Source organism: Arachis stenosperma, chromosome 4 (genome assembly GCF_014773155.1).
Source record: "Arachis stenosperma cultivar V10309 chromosome 4, arast.V10309.gnm1.PFL2, whole genome shotgun sequence".
NCBI lineage: Eukaryota > Viridiplantae > Streptophyta > Magnoliopsida > Fabales > Fabaceae > Arachis > Arachis stenosperma.
Genome location: NC_080380.1, coordinates 136,577,053 through 136,589,498, shown reverse-complemented (window position 1 = coordinate 136,589,498; position 12,446 = coordinate 136,577,053). Strand labels below are relative to the sequence as shown.

The 12,446-nt window shown below is 30.1% G+C and overlaps 1 long non-coding RNA gene across 1 annotated transcript; it reads right to left on the bottom strand.

Moving 5' to 3' along the window:
• Positions 1 to 7,519: 7,519 nt before the first annotated feature.
• On the bottom strand, positions 7,520 to 10,960 carry LOC130973807 (uncharacterized). Its single transcript, XR_009084302.1, has 3 exons — positions 10,201 to 10,960; positions 9,989 to 10,113; positions 7,520 to 7,938 (listed from the first exon to the last, which is right to left on the bottom strand). It is a non-coding gene; the product is annotated as an uncharacterized LOC130973807 (long non-coding RNA).
• Positions 10,961 to 12,446: the final 1,486 nt, after the last annotated feature.

Here is a 12,446-nt window from a genome sequence, read left to right as displayed (position 1 = left end):
TCATCGGTTGTGTGGCCAAATTTTTTATGGAACCCGCAATGCTTTAACTTGTCGACATATCTTTGGTCTTGGTAGGCTCCTGCTCGGCTGGGTGGTTTGATTATTTTTGCACTCAGTATTTCCTTGATTATGTCTTCAGTCTTTGTGTTGAACTGAGTGTAGGTGTCATACTTGGGTGTTAGTTTAAAAGGCTTTCTGTTATCTCTCTGATTGGGGGTTCTGTTATGCCTTTCGTCTTCTCGGCGAGCTTGAGGTTTGTCTGTCCTCCGGGCTTCCCTGAGCTCTTCGATTTCCATTTGTCCTGCCACTTTTTTGCGAAACTCCTCCATAGTTTTAGGTTTGGTTACAGCTATTGTCTCCTGGAATTTGCCTGGTCTGAGACCGCTTTTGAGTGCGTGGAGGTGCACGTTTGGATCGAGGTCAGGTATCTCCACTGTTGCCTTGGCGAATCTTGTCATGTATTCCTTCAGACTCTCGTGTTGTCCTTGCTTGATGGTGCTGAGAAAGTCAGATCCGTGGACATATATTCGGGAAGCTGCAAAATAGTCAATGAAGGACCTTGCCAGGTCCTCGAAGCTGGAGATTGAACCTGCAGGAATCTTGGAAAACCAAAGTAAAGCTACACCATCTAAATAAGCAGGAAAAGAATGGCAAAGCATTGGGTCAGAAGCACCATTAAAAAACATCATGGATTGAAATTTTTTTATGTACACCTAAGGGTCTCCGATTCCTTCGTATGGTTTTAGCCCGATTGGGAGCATGAAGTTTTTCGGCATCTGAACGCTCATGACCTCCTGTGAGAAAGGGTTGTCAATCGTGAGCCTTTCCTTGGGCGGCGTTATGCTCGACGGGTCAGCTCCTTTTTTGTTTGAGCCATTCTCGGTAGTATTTTTAGAGGATTGCTCCGCCACTTTCCTGACCTCAGCCTGAAGCTTGGCTATCATGGCCAATAGTTCTGCCTGCGTGTGTTGATTTACCCCGTTGTCCGCCATATAGGGTATGAGAGCCCTGGAAAACAAAGAAAGGGAGGAAAGTAGAGGAGAAATGTGGGGTTAATTGCTTATAATTCGGGCCCCACGGTGGGCGCCAAAATGTTCCGCTCTGGAGTGTGGCTTCTAACTTATAACTCAGCTACGGTCAGATTGAGAGGTCCTTCTATTACTCGGAATGTCCTCCTTGGAACCGGGATGAGGTCGGCATAGAACCTACAAAAGGGACTCCGACGACCAAGTCAGTACTATTCTAAGATAACGAAAAATACTTTAAAAGAAAATAAAATAGGTGTCTTATGTGTGTTGAAGTGCTTTATTCTTCAGTGCTCAGATGAGATGGGATCAGAATCGTGTCCCCTAATAGGGTTAGGAGGTGACTTATATAGACGTAAAAGCTTAGTGATTCCGCCGTTATGCCGACCTTGATAGTAGGGCTGTTATGGATATTTTCTGTTGTGCCCTTATATCTCGGTAAGTTTGGAAGATTCAGCTATTATCGGTTAGTTTGGAGAATTCGAATCCGACATTTTCTGTTTGTGGTTAAGCTCGGTCAAAGCTTCTGGAAGCCGAGTATTTCGGTATGGATCAAAAACTAAATTGAAATTCATATATGGGATTATATATAGTGTTGTAGTGATGTAAGCTTATCTTTCTCGTAACTATATCAAGTACTATATATAGAAATGCAAAGCTGTTAATCTGTTACAAACTACTAGCTACAGCAGTAACAAATCCTTCTTGATCTTTGATCTTGAATTCTTTAATCATTTGCTCTATTAGTCTCCCTCAAACTTAAAGTCACTTCTTTAGAGTTATTTTATTAAGTTTTGTTCTGAATTTTTTAAAGTTGATCATTGACAAAGCCTTAGTGAATATATGAGCAACTTGGTCATCAGAGATATAAGCGCCACATTCAACTTTTGTTGGGTAACCCTTTCATAAATGAAATTGAGATCAAGCTCAAAATGCTTTGTGCGACTATGGAGAATGGGATTTGGATCACTTCATGTAATCAAAATATCATCTACATATACTAGAATATATAATTTTAGATTGCCATCATGTTTCATAAACAAGCAATGATCAGATTTAATTTTCACAAAACTAAAGGTATCTAGTGTTTTAAACCATAAGAAAATTTTTGAAGTTGATAAACCTGAATAGATGTACACGAATTAAAGCATTATTGAAGTCAAATTGACAAATTTTTCACTTATAAGTCATTGCTAAAGTAATAAGAACTCTAATGGTAATAAGTTTAAGAACAGGTGCAAACACTATTGGTCATAATCCACTCCCTCAATCTGATGATTTCTCTTTGTAACAAGGTGAACCTTATACTTCAAGATGCTGCCATTTTGCTGATGGGTGTAAAGGCATGAAAATCGATGAGTAATGAATGAGAGAGGTACTCTCTGCCATGATCGCTTTGAAGTGATTTGATTTTTAAACCTGTATGTGTCCCAATGTTTGTTTGAAATTGAAGAAAAGCTTGACTTTTTGAATGTAATAACAAAACTGAAGTGAATCTGGTGAAAGCATCAACAAATAGTTAAAGCCATGATAAGAACAAATTGGTGCAAGACCCCACACATCAGAATAAATCATTTTCAAAGGTGCTATAAAATTAAAAGAATCTAAAGAAAAAGGAAGATCATGCATTTTAGCTTTGCAACATGAGTCACACAAACTAGATTTTATTGAATTTATAGCAACAGGGACATTACACTTATTCATAACAGAAACTAGTGGCACAATGGCCAAGTCTATGATGGCAAAGATTATACGAATTTGCATAAAGAATTAAAGGCTACAAGAGCAGAAGAGGTAGGCTGAAGTGACTTTGTTTTGTCATTTTCATAACCTGCAATTAATTAATTAATTAATTAATGATGAAAATTTCTTAAAATAGTTAATTCCATCACAATAATGCTACGTAGTCAAAATATTATAGACAATAAATAAAAATATATGATTAATAACATTTGCGTTTGTAAGAGAGTGTAAATCACTCTCCTAATTTAATTGACACAATTAATTTCTTTCTATAATTAATTATCTTTCCTCATTTAATTATACTAAAAGTTAATTTCAAATTTAATGTGAATCAAATTCTAAAAATCTCTCCCTCATTATTATTACATGCATTTATAATTCTATAATATTTTTCCTCCTAAATAAAAATTTCAAATTCTTATATTTTTTATTTTTAAAAAATCTCAAATTACCTCAACACATTTCATAAAAAATAAAAGCATCTTAAATTTGATCGGTTTCTATTTATTGAAAATGATAAACATCCAAAATTATTGATTTATAACCTACAAAATAAAATAATAAATAATAATAAAATTAGCACCAATTTATTGATTATGGATATCATGTATATAAAATTATAAATATATACGTATAAAAATATGGATGTTAAATTAGAAAATTTAACAACTTCTGTTATACAATTCATATTTTACATATAGACTATTATAATAAGAAATAAAAAATAAAATATCAACAAAAATTAAGAAATAAAATTTTAAAAATAATTATTAACTCATCATATTAAAATCAATAAATAAGCATACGCATGAATATTAAATAAAAATATTAAAATTATGATCCTTTAGTGTACATATAAGATAATTTAAAATAACAAGACACATAGTTTAAATTTTAGTAATATTAATTGTAAAAATTTGTTAATTATAAATATTATATATATAAAATTATAAATGTTATGAGTATGAAATTATAGATGTTATTAATATAAAATTTTGGATGTTATGTGTACCTTATCTAACTATGGATGTTATGTGTATGAACTTATGGATGTTATGAGTAAATTTGTTAATTAAATAATAAATTAATTTAAGTATTTGACCTTTTTTTTTTCAAATCTAATAATTATAGTAAAATTTAAAAATATATGTAAATCAAAATAAATTATTTCACTTTGAAAAATAAGAAATAAAATTTTAAATTATCAATCAAAGACAGTTATTTAATAAAAAATTATACGTTAATTTAAATGTATAATGTCTTTAAAAAGAAAAATTAAAATATTTTGAATCATAATTTATTAGTACATATGTAAAATAATTTGAAATATATAATAAAATAAAATTTAGAATTGCATAATATTAATTGTAAAAATATATTCATTATGAAAATTATGTATAATTTGAAATGTATAATGTCTTCAAAAGAAAAAAATAAAATATTTTGAATCATGATATCATTAGTGCATATGTGAAATAATTTAAAATTATATAATATTAATTGTAAAAATATATTAATTATGAAAATTATGTGCGTATGAATATATAGATGTTACATAATAAATAAAAAATGTGATTTTGTTATTATAATATAAATTAAATATCATAATATAAATTATGTATATTCATTTAATAAGAATGTAAATTGATAAGATATGTGCTTATAATATGCTATTTAATACATGCAATTAATGCTTTTATATATAATAAATATTGCAATAAAACAAATAAGCGCGTCAAAGAATAATAACTAAATTTGTTTATCTTATTAAATAAAGCTAAAAATAGAAGGTTTTGGTTGATTTTGGTTCCCTAAGTTTGGTTACCATACTTTTACTCTTATCTCTATAGTTCTAATTATGGAGTTAGGTAGAAAATATGGTTTTAAGTAGGGGTGTTCGCGGTGCGGTTTGGATCGGTTTTAAGGAAAAAAGTCATCCGATCCGAACGTGTAATTTATGTGCGGTGCGATTTGAATTGGATGAATTTTTTTTGGAAATTCGATCCGATCCGATCCGATTACAAGCGGTTTGGATCGGTTTGAATCCGCAATTTTTTAAATAAAAAAATAATAACTTAATTTATAGAGTTGATAACCTATCCAACAATCTAACATAATAATAATAAAACGTAAATTCCATAAAACTTTTAAGCACAATAGGAAACATGGATATTCAATGCCCGTTTGAATTTTGTTAAAAAAATTATTTTAAGTAAGCAATACGTTACTTTTTAAAAAAGAAAATTTAATTAATTAATTATTTTTTAATTAATTATTTGTTTTTAATTGTTTATTTTTAAATTAATTATTTATTTTTAATTTTTTTTATAATTTTAAATTCAAAATTTTCTTTTCAAATAAAAATAATTAAAAAAATTAGAATAAATCCAAACTCATCCTTTTAAGAGATTATCATGCATCTTAACTAGAGCCAAATCTTATTTTGATTTTAAATAATTTTGTTTTAATTTATATATTTTTTAATGTTGTAATTTTTATTGATTTATCATTTTCAGTGAAAGTTTGTTTTAGGGATGGATACCAAATAGGGTATCCACGAGAATAGGTTATGATTCAATTTTTTATTATTCGCAAATAAGAATGGAGCGGATTCTATACAGATTATTATAAGATGTGGCGGGTTGAGTAACACAAAATTCTATTCTTATCCGTTTCGTTATCATCTCTATTTGTTTAAAAATCATAAATAATACACTCGTGATAATTTTGAATTTGTATTTAACATTAATCATTTAATCTTATATTATTCTTGTTAAATAAATGTAATTAAAAAAGTAATTCTTTATCAAATAAAACTAAAAGTTACCTTAAGAAGAATAGAAAAAACCATCACTGAATCTAAACCAAAACTTAAAAAAAAGACAAAATAAAAAGTAAATAAAATAATACCACTTATTTCAACATCAATTTTATTTCAATAGAAATTTATTTATCAAAGGTAATGATGTTCTTATAATCCATCATTCAAAATATTTACAAGAAAATCAACATCCATCTGGTTTCCATGGAAACCTTATATATGTATTATTATTTGGTGCATATCTAGAAGGTTCATTTTCATGTATTTTATAAATACATTGTTTACAGTTTCCCTGATCTCTCTCTTGATCATATATGTCGAACCGATGACACACACCTGGCCATTGAAAACTACAAAAGAAAAGTGTGCCACCTAATAAATTAAGACTGAAATTAAACTCATATGTATCCATATACTTCACAAGCTTCGCTCCAAGATCATCATTTTTGGATTTGCAATGAACTGTTAAGTCTTGATGCCCTTCCAAATAATTTTGGATGGTCACGTGTATTTTTTGTGTTATGCCCACATGTATTTTTGGTGTTATTGCGCCGCTGCAAGATAATAATAGTTGAACCATAAGAAGAAGAAGAAGCCATGGCATGAAAATGCTTCTAGCACAAAGATCCATTGATGTTTGGATAATTATATCACTCTCTCTCTCTCTGAAATCATTGTTGTGTATATATGTATATATAATTGAAGTATTAATTATTAAAAAAATCAAGTTGGGTTACTCTAATAGTTAGTTTATTAATCTGTTGAAATAAATGTTGGGTTCGAATCACATTTAATAGCCATTAATTATATTTATATTTATTGTCTTTAATTTTTATTAAAACATATCTAATAAATAAATCAAAATAATTAGATTTCACGTAATTATAAAAACTATAACATAATTAAAAAAACATATACAATTAATATTTTAAAAAAGGAATCATAATTAATAAAAATATTCCACGTTTTATTTTTCATTCAAAAAAGGAATCATAATTAATAAAAATATTTCACGTTTTATTCCACATAATTATTATAATTTATATTAATTTGATTTAATAGTATTTTTTAATTTATTTTTTTAATATTTTATTAGTATTTTTTAATTTATTTTTTAATTTATTAAATCAAATTTATTATGTGTATTAATTAATTTAATTAATTTATTAGTCATTAAAATAATAAATCTATGAATAACATAGGCAATCAGAATATTTTCAACTAATAATTAAATTAAATCAAAGCAAATTATATATATTAAGCCAAATTCAAATCATGTGAATTAAAGACTAAACTAAACTAAAATAATTTTTTACTTATTCAAATTGAATTCAATAAATACAAATTACTTATCTACAAATTAATTTCGTTAAATAACCATGGTCTTTCAATTTACTATATATATATATATATATATGGCCACACAAAATTATAAAAAGTATCATTTTTATCGCTCTTGCTATTTTAACTATTCTTTTCTTCTTCTTTTTTTCTTTATGTAGAATTTCTTTTATATATAAATATACTCAAAATGAGAAAGCACGGATGAGTGTTTCATTGATTGTTTTGACGAATACTATAATCCAAAATGATCTTAATTTAGGCATTCTACCACTATCGATAGAAATTAAACATGTAATAATTCAAGATAGCAAGTGTATTTTTTATAGTATTGGATAGAAAAATATCTATTAAAATGAATATACCGATTATAATAAATTTTATTTCTTAATTGTTCGATTTTTATGATAGTCTCGTGAATTCTTTGAAGGTATAAGACAATAAAATATGTTTTTAATATCATTAGAAGCTAAATTTAATTGTTCAAGTAAGCACCACTAATTATGTTAATAAAGTAATTTTGTAATAATAATGTGATTTATATTTTAATTTTCTCGAATAAATTCCTTTTAAAATGTAAGAATTAGACTCAATTACGTTAAAATTTTAAAGGTAATATAAAATTTCACAACATGTAACACCCTAACTATCAAAATGTCACGCTTTCGGATGCGCCACTCTGATTGCTCGGGTATTACGACGACTCTTAAAAATATTTAATACTATAATGAGTCTATATAAAAAATTAAATTGAATTATTGCTCAAAAGACTTTTAAATAGATAACTTACATCCATACAAATATCAATACTTACAAAGGATACATATATATACATATTATTAATTTTACAAGAATTATATAATCAAATACCTATCCCTCTTATAAAAACTCGTAAAGATAAAAGGCAAGAAAAAAAGTAACTAATACAACACAAACATCGTTTAAAAACAAAAGATAAGTAAATAAGCTCTTCCAAACTTCGTCGCCCATGACCTGAAAAGGAAAGATCTGTAGGGAAGTGAGAACATCAACCTCGAAAGGGTTCTCACCATAGGGTTACAGAATTATTATAATAGGATACGTGAAAAATAAAACCATTTTTAAAAAACAGTGATTAATAACCGCCTTATATATGTATCTTTACAGAACCCAAGATTTATATTCAAACAAAATCCGGAATCCTTTTTAAAATAGAAAGCTGTTAATTCTAAAAATAAAATCCAAAGGCCTTTTTAAAGTTTTTCCTAGATAGCATAAATGACCAAGTTGTTCCAAGTATAGGTTCATTAAGTTTATGCTGAACCAGTTTAAGTTTTCATACTTTTCTAAACCAAAAACACAAACCAAGCACGGTCTTTGGCCCATCTTATAACCAACCATGGCCCTAGACCCAAACAACTTAAACAACAGCCAATCCAACCCATTTTCAGTCACAAACACAAGTAGGAATGTTCAATCACAATCAAGCAGTTACATCAAGTAGAGTAATTAGCAATTAAACATAATCACATTGGCAAACCAATTACAATATGCACACCCAAGCAATGTCGCATAGATACATATGATGAATGTCTGCCCTATGGCTGATGAGTCTCATCTGTCGGTTATCAAGCCAACCCGACAAGTCCGGTTTGCTAAACCCTTGGACTGTCCCCCGATGCGCATCCCCATGAGTCTATGCATAGCTTTTTCTCATACATACATACATACATATATATATATATATCAAATCGCTCAATGGGGGTACTATTCCTGGAAATTTATACATGTCCGGCCACCCTTACATCGTAGGGTCAACAGAATATCAAGTTTCAACCTGAAACACGTGGTGGCGAGCCACGGTACTTTACCCAAAAAAATTCGTATCTCAGATAAAAGAAGTGCAAGGGCCACATATTCATTTATTCATTATCATTTTCGGACTTCATTACAATTCATATCAAATCAATCATCATTCATGCCTTAAGTCACTTTTTCTCAAATCTCTTTATTTTGAAACCAAAGTCAATCCATCTCAGTCTTAACTCTAAAATCCTCATGTCTCAAATTATTACAAGTTTATAATCCACATTTTCTTAAAAAAATCATATCAAATGGGAATCTTTTTTGAAAAAACTCAAATCCTTTACTTTTTAAATCATTCGTTTAACTATTTTAAATCAGAGTTATTAATTAACAACCTTAGCAAAGACTCAAGACTTAGAATAGCCTACCTCATTTCTTAAATTCTTTAGAAATCCCCGAAATTATAGTTACTTAATTTGAAGTCAATTGAGATAGACTTAAAACAAAAACCAAAGCATGTTTAAAACACTAAGTTCCAAATCAATTCTATTTCATTCTTAAATCGGTAACCTTCCCAAAGGTCCAGAATCGTTTAGTCTTGCTAAATCAAAATTTAAAGAGTACTTTAAAAGCAAAGTGGACTTAATTAATCAAAGTTCAATTTCTTTTAAAATTCACTAAAAATTCTTCCAAAAGTACTTCTTTAATCAAACTTCAAAACATAGGTTCTTTCATATTTAAATCAATCTTAAAACATAAACTTCCCGTAAAATAGATTAAACTCGAAACATCTATTTCTTAATAAATCAAAAACCAAGCAATGGAACCTCTCAAATTCATTCTTTTTCTAAATCACATTTTAAAACAGAATCTTAATTTTCATGAAAATTTGGCAGCATCTCCCCTAAAACTTGGACTTTGCCACCCTTTTCGAGTCCCAACCAAACCATTCCGTAGCCCCTTCCACGGCTCAAAACCAAATCAGTTTAAAATCAGACTAATTCTAAAAATTCATATTTCAAGAAACGACTTCATTTTTCAATGGATTAAACTCAATTTCAAAACTGTAAAGAAACAACTTTAAAGAAACGCTTCAAGAACTGTCCATTTCACAAACCAAACAGTAATCCAATCAAACAAGTAGTCATATCCATCCAAGTCAATCAAGCAATACATAAGACATATACCATCACTAGAAGTACATTTCTCACATAAATATCCATATATAATAATTTCAATTTATAAAGTATAGTTTTTTGAAAAAGACCCCTACCTCATTCGCAACTAACTACGCGAGAAAACCCTTAAAACTTTTATTCATATCGACAGCGTCAAATCCGACCATCCTCGCAACAGCCACATCCTCTAAACACAGCACGCAAGGACCGTAGCTCAACCCTAAGACATTAACGCCTCATAAAACTCAATAATCTATAATAGAACAACGACAAAGGCAAAGAGGTTTTCGGAGCTGAAACAACTTACTGCATAACAAGAAACCAAGAGCGGAGCAGCCGCAGCTCCGGTGACAACTTCCGGAGAGTAGAATGGTGACTGAGCTCCGACGGGGTGCTTACACCGAAAGCCGAGGCAACCACCAGCCACGGCGCCAACTGGAAACGGCCCTACGTGGCGGTGCACAGCCCGACGATGGCTCGGCAATGGCGAGAAACAGTGACGGCATGAACGGCGATGAAGGTGGCTGGCTCCAGCGATGGTGACAGGTCGCGGTGAGGGTGACGATGGCAACAGCAGACTCGCAGTAGACACGACCCCTCTCCCTTTCTCCGATTGGTTCTCTCTCAGCGTGATGCTCGCTCTCTCTCTCTCTCTCTCTCTCTCTCTCTCTCTCTCTCTCTATGGAGATGTACCCCGCGGCTCCATGGTTGGCGACGGAACTTCGGCGGCGGCGAGCCCATAACAGCAACACGTGGTTCGATGGCGAGCTCCAGGGCGTGGGGCGGTGCGATGGTAGCGCGGGTTCCTCGCCAGCGCTGCTTCTTCTCCGAATCTCTCTCTCGATGGTGATGTATGTGCACTCAGTGAAGAGGGGGAGGGGGAACGAGAAATGGGATGGCGGCTGCTAAAGGAAACATAGGAGGGTGTGGGTGTGTTTGTGTGTATTGAAGGAGAAAGGGTAAAAGGGATGGGTGAATGGCAGCTGTGGAGGCATGGCGGTGGGGATAAGGAGGTTAGGGTTAGGGTTTTCAATTTGGGAATTAGGATTTGCTTTTGGGAAAAATGTGAAATTAGAAATTTTTTAGTAGATTAGAATTTGGTAATTTTAATTAAATTAGGGTATAAAGTATTAATTAAAAATCTAATTTAATTCCATAAAATTACTTTGAAATATTATTTGATTATCAATTTGCTAAACTTTATAATTTAAATATAGAAAATAATTCGATAGTTATAAAATCAAATAAAACCTTAAATTATTTTTAACTCAATCAATCAAAATTTGTTTTAATTATCTTTAATAAAATAATTTTTTGAGATTAAATTACTTAACGAGTAAATAAGTCGAAATTAGTTTTTAATAAGATTTTTCGAAATTTTTGGGTCTTACACAACAAAATTAGCATTCATTTAAAAAAATAAATTTATTTAGGATTCTTTTCTAATTATAAATAATAACAAGACTTAGGGAGAAATATTAACGTCATCATTCTTATTAACTAAACTATAATATTAGGATGTTGATAGTTTCATAAGTAAAAATTATTAAGCAATAACATAAAAATTAACAGCTAACAGGCAATAAAAATTCATAAAAAAATCTATTATATATTATCAATTTTATGATTAAAATATGTCACATATCATATTCTCATCTATTCTATTATTTATTATCTCTTCTATTATATAAAAATCAGGTTTTTTCACTTATACAACTAAAAAAATGCTTAATACAGATAGATTTACATACAGATTTGGTCTTTATTACCGACGGATTTTTGGTTACCGACAGATTTTGTCTTTTAGTAAAAGTCTCGTCAGTAATTTACCGACAGATTTTTACCAGTTATTGATAGATTTTTTCTCGGTAAATTCTCTCCTCCATTTTCCTAGAACGTCAAACTTTTCGACGGATTTTTTGTCGGTAATTAGAGACAAATTTTTCGACGGATTTTCCATCGGTATTTAGAGACAGATATTCTGAAGGATTTTTCGTCGATAATTAGAGACAGATTTTCTGACAGATTTTTCGTCGGTAATTGGAACCTTGGAAAACCATTCCAAACTCTGAATACAGACTGAAAATCCGTCTGTAAGGTAAAATAGAATTTTTTTTTCAGATTTTTCTATTGCAAAATAAACATGTTTTTATACAAAATAAATATAAAATTAATAAATACAAATTTTTATCAAATTTGTATTCGAATATTTATAATATTTCAAAAAATAAACAAATTCATCGTATTATCAAACTAAAAAAAAGTTTATAAACAAGCAAGTCAATATAATTCAAAACATAAACGAAGTGTATTGATACATCAGCTATAATTCTCAGTATTGTTCAACCATACTAAAACTATCAGCTATAGTCTTCAGTGTCATCTTCATCCTCATCATTATCATAGTCCTCACTCGAAGAGATTGAGGGTGGCGGCGGTAGCGGTGGTAGTGGAACAGCACTGGAACTATTTGATGTTCTAACCTTCTCGTAATAGCTAACATAAGCCTCATTCTATCTCTTATGTTTCAGCTTTTCCTTCTTGACCTTTCCA